The following is an 11,090-nucleotide window of genomic DNA, read 5'->3' as shown; positions in this document are numbered from 1 at the left end:
AGCCACGAAAATATTCACGCGTCATTTTGGGTCGGGTGTCTCCAGCGGCCCAACGTATCATAGCTGCAGGCTATTTTTTTCTGAAATATAAAAAAACAGGAGAAAAAATCAAATTGCATGAACATATGGCCATCATATTGGCTCAAACTGATATTTCAAATAAGTTCATCATATTGTGCACAAGATACGGCACAAAATGTAGTCCAAAATATGCCTAAACATGCCCAGAATAGCAAATATAGTTCAAAAGGAGGCCATGGTGCTTGACAATGGCACCGCAGATCAGGCGTCTCGCATGCAGATTTCAGCACAATTCTTCAGCATGTTGACCAAGTCGACCAGCATGATCGTTGCGTGCTCTGCCCGAATCTTGGCAGCGGCGCCACGTATTTTGGCCTCGGCGTCTGCCCTTTTTGGCCGCGACGTCCATCCTTTGGACCTCAATAACCTCTTTGGTGAGGTTGAGGTAGATAACAGATGCGGCCTCTTTCCAGACGCTTCTTAAGCGGCTTGAGACTCGGTCATGGTCTTCTCCAAGGTCCGTCTCAACGCAAGGGTTGATGCCTCCCGGGCAAGATCGGCCTCGGTAGCCTTTTGGCCCAGCGGACGAGGTGGAAGGAATTTCTGCCCAGGATCGTCGTCTTCGCCGTCGACAACCAACGCGGCTGTCCAATTCTTGACAGCTTCATGGTAGGCCGCATAGTCAACCTTCCACTTCGCCGCCTCCTTCAGCTTGTCCCAACAATTCACCATATAGAAGCTCTTCTTATGTGTTGCCTTGAACTTCTGCAAGTCCATTTGTACCTAATTGCTAAAAGTTAGGTTTATGATGCTGCAATAGATGGATCGAATCACAATGCCCGTTACTTACTAGTACCATCACGCCCGTGCCACTCTCTGGGTGGGCAAGAACATGGACGATGGCGGCGCAGAACTTGGAGGTCTCTTGTTTGATGTAGTTTCATTTTTTCTGATGGACTCTTCCGTGCGTTCGTTGCGCATCTCATAGGGCTTGTGACGCTTTCTCTCATCGTACTCTTGGACCACCTTGGCCCAGTAGACCTTGCTCTTTTGCTAGGCACCATTATTGCAGTCATGGTAGTTCGCGAGTCACTCATCAGACAAACATTTGTCCTCGTCGTCGTTGAAGCCGCTGGTCCTGTGGCTCCCCTTCCTCTTGCGAGCATCATCCTTTGTCAGGACATGCATGTTGGCGCCTCCTCATCGACATCGACATAGACGGTTGTTGCCTAGTCCTGGCGCGGCAGCTGTTGCTGCGGCTAATTTTGGGACGTGTGGGCGGTACGGCTGCGGTGGTATCATTGTTGATTTTCTCGAAAGTGATAGGAATATTATATTTCACATTATGGAATCAACAATAATACCATGTATTATCATTGTTGATTTTTTTGAATCCACAATCACCATAATAATATCTTGCATCTGCAATAACTTCTTTATATTCCTTAATTCTGGTTGAAATTTTACTTTACCAATTAGGATAAAACAATAAATATCATTAGAGTACATATGACGTTTTTGTACATGGTGATATTATACCTTTTGTATAGGATTAAATCCATATCGTGAGCTAGCATGTAGATTTTGTGTGTTGTGTTACATTAGTGAATGGTTACAAATAACCTTAAAGATCATCGATATTAGCTCAGTGGCCTAAGATCTTGGGACGTCGTTTTCTAAAAATATTTGTTGTTACTAAAGGTTTAGAACGTAATATGCATACTATCCCACGATGTTTTCTGTACCACCGAGCTATCCTGCTCGTCGGCCTTCTCGCATAGCTCTTGAAGCTTAGCTTGGCATCGCGAGCACCCGGCGGGGATTTGTTTTTTCGACTGGTATTTCAGGTATGTTGCCCGAAACCGGTTTCTCTGGTTAATCAACCGAGAAAATATTATAGTAGAAATTAATCTATAGTTAGATAATTTTCTTAATTTTTTATACTCTTGGATCTTAGCCTAGCGTCGCGAGCATCCGACGGGGATTTGTTTTTTCGACTGGTATTTCCGGTATCTTGCCGGAAACCAGTTTTTCTGGATAATCAACCGAGAAAATATTATAGTAGAAATTTATCTATATTTAGATAATTTGCTCAATTTTTTTTAGGAATGTCTGATTAATCTGTAAATTTCTTTGACAAATTTTGGGAAATATTTCAAAATTTCCGAAAACCTGAAATACCATTGCATGCAATTATTTTCTCCACAGATCGAAAAACCCTAGCAGCTGCCCCGTCGGCCATGAGACTATCGAGTAAAAATATTGGTGGGGGAATTTACATGTATGTACTTAATTTGGCAACATTTTCTTTCTTTTTAATGAATTTTGGATAAATTTCTGAATTGGTTTGACAATTTTAACGATATTTTGGCAAGTATTCTCAAAATTTCTGAAAAAACGGAAATACTATTTCATAGTCTTTTTTTCACTGAGAACAAAGCGTTTGCAGCCAGCCACTGGCGTGAAGGTGATCTATCAACAGAATGCGATGAACTATTGCTCTCTAATTCACAATACATGGCTCATTGATATTTGAAACGTTGTGTATTTTCTATGCTGTCGTAGTGTACATACATTGGCCAATCTCCAATTAAACATAAACTGCCTCGTTTGAAAGTGAATTCGCATGGCCTAGTGGATATGAATTCTATCAGTATTAGTGCAGATTTTTGAACAACCGTGGTGGGACCATCTTCCTTTAAATCTCAACAATTAGATAGGAATTCAACAATCTGAATCTGAATACCTGGGACTTTAGGTGGTTTACATGCGAGCCCATCTCATGTGAGAACATGTTTGTTTAAAGAGTTCCTAGACTACACGCCATGATACCTGGATGCGTTCATGTATCTGATTAAGGGATATGAGCGTGTCAAGATGTTAACAATGATTTCTCATGTACACGATCCATGTTACGTAACTTACATAACTTTTAATTCTCGTTAAATCATAGCTGTAAATTATAAATCTAACAGTTAAAATAATTTTAATGATGTGGATTATCGTGGTGTCTCTATTTTAGACCTCCGTATTGTGCTTTTAGTATATAATAGATCTCTCTGCAAAACTGCTCGATAAAAGCAATTGCAAAAATCCTAGCAAACAGACTCCAAGGCCATATCCCAAATCTCGTCCATGGCGGCCAAACATGATTTGTAAAGGGACGCTCGATCTCTGAAAACTTCTCTTATGCGGTGGACCTGCTAAACTGTTGTCATAAAAGGAAAGCGTCTACCATGGTAATAAAACTTGACATTAGAAAAGCTTTTGATTATGGCTACATAACCTGCTAACGATAAGAGAGGCTTTCCCTCGATCTCTATTCTGTTATTGGATACAAAACATTCGTAACACCGGAAAAACCTCAATTCTTCTTATTGGTGTACCTGGCCCATGGATACAGTGCAAAAAGGGACTAAGACAGCTCTGATATATCCTTCAACAACTAACTCACTTTGCATTTACGAAAGGAGATTTGCATCATCCAATTATACATGACTTGCCCCCGGCCACGATTCAGTACGTAGACGACACAATCATCTTAGCCAAAGCTTTGGTACACTCCGCAAAAAACTAAAAGAACTTCTAGATGACTTTGCTCTCGCAACTGAACTATAGATCAATTTCAATAAGACAGCGTTCATTCCTATGAATGTTAACGAACACGAAACGCTTCTTATAGCTTCTCACCTGGGCACATAGATTCACCCCTTCCCCCAAACTTATCTCGGACTGCCACTATCTCCAACCAAACTACCACAATTAGCGTTTCTGTTGTGAAGTGTACAAGTAGATTGCCTAGCTCTTTTCATCAGTTCGGACTTTTGGTTCAAGTGACTAGTGCATGAAGCTTAACATGGTATCAGAGCCCCAGGTCTTGAGTTCAAATCCTGGCTTTCCCAATTTATTCTAAAAATTATCTCCTCTCCCCGCAGCCTCACGTGTTGACTTGTCTTCTCGTCTCCCCGTCACACGTGAGAGGGGGTGTTGACATGTATAAAGTAGATTGCCTAGCTCTTTCCATCGGTTCGGACATTTGGTTCAAGTGGCTAGTGCATGAAACTTAACAGCTTCAACCTCTCATCGACAGAATTGACAAAATCCGAGCCGGATGGTGTGCAACTTTTTTTATCAAAAGGAGGTCGGCTTATTTTACTATCAGCTGTCATGGCTAACTTGCCAACCCAATTCATGTCATCGCTCCTAATCCCCATCCTGATTCTAGAAAAAAAAATGATAGAAGGCGAAGGGCGTTCTTCTGGGCAGGGGAGGAAATATGCTCTGGTGCACAATGTCTAGTTGCTTGCAAAAAAATATTGCACACCAGAAAAGCTGGTGGTCTTGGGGTTAAGAACTAGCAAGTGCAAAATATTTGTCTGCTTTTGAAATTTAGTTACAAAACTCTGTAAAACGTCAATACCCCATGGAGACATTGGATAACTGGCCAATCACCACTACCTATAACCCAAGGGATACACATCTCATTTCTAGCAAAAACAATATTCAAAAATCTAGACACCCTGCGAGCAATTACACAATGATCTGTCCGTAGCGGCAAAAACACATTTTTCTGGTTAGATAGATGGCTGCTCCCAGAACCTCTAACAAAAACACACCTCGCCATTTTCTCACACCACCTCCTACCAAATGCACTAGTCAGTGATATTATCCAAGGAGGGATTCAGCATGACTTGCGGAATAGATTAACAGATGCGGCAGCAGCCGAGCTTGCCTCTCTTCTGTCGCTTCCATTCGACTCACACAGGACATGGATCAGAGAACTATGATAGATGGCAAGAAATTTACGACCAAGAATGCATACCTGGCCTTACAAGACAGTCAATATGAAGACACCACATCCTATATTTGGTACTCACGAGTTCCAGGAGGACTCAAGATCTTCGGCTGGCTTATACACCTAGACAAGCTAAACACTTGCAAGAATCTACACCATAAGGGAATCATCGACTCACATTTCTGCCCTGGATGCCCTCAGCAGATAGAAGACACAATGCACATATCAAAAAGCCTAACCTCCGGGGTAGACAGGGGGACCCCCTTTCCCCGCTTCTTTTCGTTCTTGGCATTGACCCCTTCTCACAAATTTTGGAACATGCGACGACATTGGGGCTCCTCCACAAGCTCCGGGGTAGAGGGTCCATTCTTAGGACTTCACTTTATGCGGACGACACGGCGGTGTTCATCGCCCCCTTCAAGGAGGATATCAAAAACTTTGCGGACATCCTTGGCCACTTTGGGTTGGTCACCGGGCTTCATACTAACTTTGAGAAGAGCTCCGTGGTTCCCATTCGATGCGGGGGAATCGACCTTGATGTTATCCTTGAAGGGGTGCCGGCGGCAGGAACCTCCTTCCCTATGCGATATCTTGGGTTGCCTCTTTCGGTTCGCTCCTTGAGGAGGGTCGACTTCCAATTCCTTGAGGACAAGTGCGCCGGCAAGCAGCCCTCTTGGAATGGCAAATTTATTACCACGGCCGGCCGTACCGCCTTGATCAAATCCGTCATCGCCTCTCAAGCCATCTATCACCTTACGCCGCTTATGGTCCCGCCCGAGACTATCAAATTCATCAACAAACTCCAAAGAGCTTTTCTTTGGTCCGCCAAAGATACTACTACCGGTGCCAAGTGCAAGGTTAATTGGCAGTTGGTGTGCCGCCCCAAAAGGTTAGGTGGGCTTGGAATCCTTCATACCGACAAATTCGCTACGGCACTCCGCCTTCGATGGCCTTGGTTCGAGTGGAAAGACCCCAACAAGATTTGGGTTAGATACGATAACCCTTGCAACAAAGATGATATGGATATCTTTTATGCCGCCACTTCGATCACTCTTGGGAATGGGAAGAAAATGCCCTTCTGGCATGCCCCATGGCTTGGCGGGAGAAAGCCAATAGATATCGCACCGCTCATCTTCGACTCCTCCAAAAGGAAAAATTGGAAGGTTGCACAAGCCCTCCATGACCGTGCGTGGATCGCCAAGATTGGATTGGGAAGACCTTTTACCGCCGATCACCTTCGCCAATTCGTTGAGCTTTGGACGCTACTCAACACCGTCACTCTTAGGCACGACATTGATGACGACATCATTTGGAGGCTCACCCCGCATGGCGGCTACACAACCAAGTCAGCTTACGAGATGCAATTCTTCGGGTCCACCGCCTCGGCCATGGATAAGTACATTTGGAAAGCTTGGGCCCCGCCGAAGGTTAAATTTTTCGCATGGCTTGCGAATCAAAAACGTATTTGGACGGCGGATCGGCTTGCGAGGCATGGGTGGCCAAACTGCGGCCTTTGCCCACTGTGCAAACAGGTCACGGAATCGGTGGATCACCTCTTCGTTCATTGCCGCTTTACCATACGTCTTTGGACTCGGGTTAAAGATTGGTTGGGCATTCCGGAGTTGACCCCCTCAAATTGGGAGGGACTTTCGATCGAGGATTGGTGGAGAAGAATGTCGTATGATGTTAGGATCAACCGCAAAGCTATGGCTTCCCTCACTATGTTAGTCTCTTGGGAAGTGTGGTGCAAGCGTAATGCTAGAGTTTTTCGTAATAAGCTTGCGCCTTCGTTTGTTGTGTTTGATAGGATCAAATCCGAGTCGAGGTTGTGGGTCTTAGCGGGTGCAAAGTGTTTGGGTGATTTCATGCCGGGAGAGTAATACCTTTGTCTTTGCCGGGGCTTCTAGCCTTTGTAAACTTTAAACTCTTTGCTTCTCCTTAATCAATAGAAAGGGGCAAAATCTATTTGCCCCCCATTTTAAAAAAAAACCTAACCTCAAAGAGGACGCCATGTCATGGCGAGATTACCTCTCTGCATGTAATTCTAATTTTCAGACCTAAGCTATATGCTGATCAATGCAATTCAGGTGGAGATTCTCTCCCCCGGTGACAATTTCAAAAAAAAAAATTACAAAAAAAAAGCTGCCCAAAGAGCAAAGAGTAGGTCTAACCAAAACACCCCTTCAGACTTCAGTAGTGCTAGACGAAATGTGTTAAATTACCAGTGTCTGGCATTCCAAATTTTGAATAGCTCCCAAACGGAAATGGATTAATCTCTCCTACTCACTTGGCCGGCCGGCCGGTTCATCGTCGCGTGAATGGGACTAGGAAGTTTACAGCGACTGGCAGAGAAAACAGCTGAACAGAGGACGAGGAGGGTGGCGTAGGTAGAGAGTGTCGCATCGGTGCCTGTCGATGGAGAGTAGAGTTATTCAGAGAAAACGAAATAGAAACTCCGATCTCCGTTAGATTTCATTTGGGACAAAGATTCAACACAAATTAAGCGGCCGGCCAGAGCAGACAGGGGCGAGCTGCCCGACGGCAGAGCAAACCATCGTTTTATTCCAATAGGCAATAATAGGAGCATAGTCACTCAGCTAGGCTAGCTAGTCTCATACTCTCTCACACTCACGGAGTCAGCTAGCAAGAATATGTGCTAGGAGGCTGATCGAGGCGCCTAGCAGGTAGGTACGGCGAGGCGGCAGGACAGGAGGGTCTTGCGGGCGTTGGGGCTCTTGATGTAGCGGGCGTAGGCCGGGTCCTTGGCGTACTGGTGCCTTCAGGTTCGCGCAACACCCCGCCGTCGGCGCCGCCCCGCCCGTGGTCGCCGACAGGCACACCGCCAGCTGCGATGCGTTGCACGCCGAGCGCGCCCCGCCCGGCGCAGCGGCGAGCACCAACAGCGCCAGCATCAGAGCCACCACGGCCACGCCCGGGTTCTTCTTCATCCTCGCCATGGTCGTCGCTGATCTAGTCTTCACTCTCGCTTTCGCTTTCAGGTGTTGTCTCTTGTCTGTTGTGTGTGATGGAGTAGAGTGCTGCGCCGGTGGTGTGGAGTGTCTCGGAACTCCTGGGGTATTTATAACCGGCCGTTAATGTTGACCTGTGACGCCACTGACGCAAATGCCTCAAACGAGATAGTATTAGAGCATCACAAAAATCTTCAAAGCTAAAAAGGAATGTATTTTATATTTGCGTTACTGGTTAGGACTCAATATCTAGGAAATGGGTCGAGGACACAGACTCAAATAAAATGCGAGATGAAAGGCATGCATGCAACCTCTCTAGTCCTTACATGTCGGACGTGACGTTTCTACACGGTGCCATGGCATCAGCTGGTCTTATACGGTGCCCCCTGTCGGAATCAAAAGTTACCGAAAATAGAAAGTGGTCCACCGTGTCTTGACTCCTTTTTCGTTTTCGTTTGTTTAGCAAGACCAGAAAAACGACAAAAGCACCCACCCAAGCATCCCACGACCTCTCTTCCCAGAACCCTACCTCGTGGCCTTCTTCTTCCTCTAGACGGCGGCCGCTCCATCTCATCCATGTATGTAGGATAGTTCCATCCAACACCTCCAACCCGTGGAAAAATTACATCTGTCGCCAGAGAACAGGACGGATCTGGTGTTCTACCTAGAAGGTAACAAAATAGACTCTTCTTCATCCCCAGAGTTTGCATAAAACTCCATCCCCTCCTACTCCCCAGAAACTAGCAGATCTGGTAAGGAAACTAAAATCTGTACCCAAAACTTCATCCCCTGATACTGATGTTGCATCAACATCAACCCATCACAAGGCACGAAAAAGCTAGTATGTAGAACAGAAAGTGGTCAAATTTATGCAAAAAGAACACATAGTTTCCTTGCAAAAACAACATCTTTGAACTCTGCCCTTCCTGCAAAAGTTGTAGTTGGATGTCATAAATTGTAAAATCTAGACATTATCCATGCATATAAGGGGGGAACACATGTAGTGTGATGGATCAAGTTTGCATGATCCATTAGATGGATGAGGGACACAGGCACCACAATATCCATGCCAAAATTCAGGGTAGAAATGAGATCTTCAAGCAAAAGTTTCTTACAAACTTTGCAATCGACCATCTTCTATAGAACATCCTACAGAGCATGTAGTTTCACCATTAGTTTGTTGGATTTGATTGGAAATTGTTGACAGCAGGTGGTTTGCTCCATGTATCTTCATGCTTATGAACTGTACAAAAAATCAGTTCTTTTTCAGTGACCAGGATCCAAAAAAGGCATGTAACAGACTGAAATTTTGTAGATAGATTGCAATATACAGTAAGCTTTCTATTTTGCACATAGCATATGGCTAATGTTTACATCCTAATGTCCACCCAATTAGAGCATAGTATTAGAGCATCACAAAAATCTTCAAAACTAAAAAAATTGTACTTTATATTTGCATTCCTGGTTCGGACTCTATATCTAGGGAACGGGTGGAGGACGCAGACACAAATAAAATACGAGATGAAAGGCATGCATGCAACCTCTCTAGTCCTTACATGTCATCCTTTTTTTTCCAACTATCTCACATTTTTTTCACCTACTTTTCCCACATGGTTTCTCTTATCAAAATGCATGCATTCGGACGTTGTTTGCAGCATGAAACTGGAAATGGTCTCCTTTTTTGTCCAAATTTTATTGCTTCTTTTCATCTGGCGCGCTCTCCAAAAGGCTTCTAAATCATCGCGTCGGACGTTTTTTAAGGGACGCGACTGAGTTGCTCTCATGTTACACTTGCCTCGCATGTTAGCAATCCAGAGTTAATTGGTTTGCAGTAATGTAGCTTCATTGTTAACGAGGGTGTACCTAAAATGTATGTATTCATAGTGATGTTGAACGTTGTACTTGTTGATCGAATATTCCACCATTTATAGTAATTCGTTTAATTCCATGTGAAATACTCCCTCCGTCTCACGGAAAATGTCGGACGGGTTGTTTTGCAAAAGCATCCTTGCTGTTTTTCCGACCAAACCCGAGGTCCACGCTGACGACCCCTCTTCCTCGGCCTCTCCTCTCTTCCTCGCTTTCTTGTCGACACCGCCCGTGGCCCGCCACCCCGTCTGACCCCACGATGTGGCGGCCTTGCTTCCCCCGCACCGCGCTGCCAACTCCCTCTTCCTCTCGAGCATCGCCGCCGCCTCCCTCTTCCTCCCACCGGTCATCCTCTTCCTCCCCGAGTTCAAGTTTAGTTTTTCCCCTCCGGCGACCGGATCTGCAGCCGTCGAGATGGAGGTGGAGGGATGTGCGAGCAGCGCCGGACGCAGTGGACCTCCTTTCTACGGTGCCGGAGGGAGCTCCTACGGTGAGTCCATGACCTATTTCCCGATCTGTCTAACATGGCTAGTTTCTATTGATGAAGCCGGGGAGGCTGGAGATAGATGCGATCTTTGGTTTCAGAATGAAGGACCTGATCGGAGAAGAATTGTAATTATAAGGGGTTTTTCGTAAATTTACATTTGTACAGAACTCCGACACTTTCCACGGAACGGAGGGAGTAGCATATTTCAATTTTGTGAGGGACATATATGATACAACGGGGTGTGGGTGCAATTAGTTGCAAATGGAAGTTTCCTTAACTTGTTCACTTGGACAACGGAGTTCCTTGCATTTCTGGACGGAGGCACTAACATTTTTTTGTTAAGTTGATTTTTGCCAGCCACTAAGATCAGAGGGCGTTTAGTTTAGTTGCTTCTAGCTTACATGCGTCTAGTTTGAGTTTGGCTTATAATATCATGCAATAATATCCTGTCAAAAGCCAAAACATGTATTTACTCATAAGCTGCCCAAAGAGCAGGAAGTAGGTCTAACCAAAACACCCCTTCAGGCTTTAGTACTGGTAGATGCAATGTGTTTAATTACTACTGTAGACATCTCAAATTTTCAATAGCGACCATACGGAAACGGAGCAATCTCTCCGAAGCTTTCACAACAACTTTCGGCTGATTCGTCGTCGCGTGAACCCGACTGGTAGGAAGTTTACAGCAAGTGACGGAGGAAACAGAGGAAACAGTTAAACAGAGGAGGAGGAGGACTGGAGTACAGAGAGTGCGAACCGATGCCTGTCGATCGACAGAAGAATTTTTCAAGAAAAAAAAAAGATGGAAACACGACTGATCTATCGACGTGCTGGTGACATGCAAGCATCGCCGTTGGAGTTCATTAGAGACAACAAAGATTCAACCCAAATTAAGCGGCCGGCAGAGCAAACCATCATTTTATTCCAACAATAGGCAATAATAGGAGCATAC

General features: G+C 45.0%; 1 pseudogene; it reads right to left on the bottom strand.

Annotated features, from left to right (window-relative positions):
- Positions 1 to 7,493: 7,493 nt before the first annotated feature.
- On the bottom strand, positions 7,494 to 7,764 carry LOC124695532 (annotated as a pseudogene).
- Between the last annotated feature and the right edge of the window lie 3,326 nt (positions 7,765 to 11,090).

This window comes from Lolium rigidum, chromosome 3 (genome assembly GCF_022539505.1).
Source record: "Lolium rigidum isolate FL_2022 chromosome 3, APGP_CSIRO_Lrig_0.1, whole genome shotgun sequence".
NCBI classification, from domain to species: domain Eukaryota; kingdom Viridiplantae; phylum Streptophyta; class Magnoliopsida; order Poales; family Poaceae; genus Lolium; species Lolium rigidum.
Note: the sequence above shows the minus strand (reverse complement) of the source record. Positions and strands in the feature narration are given on the sequence as shown.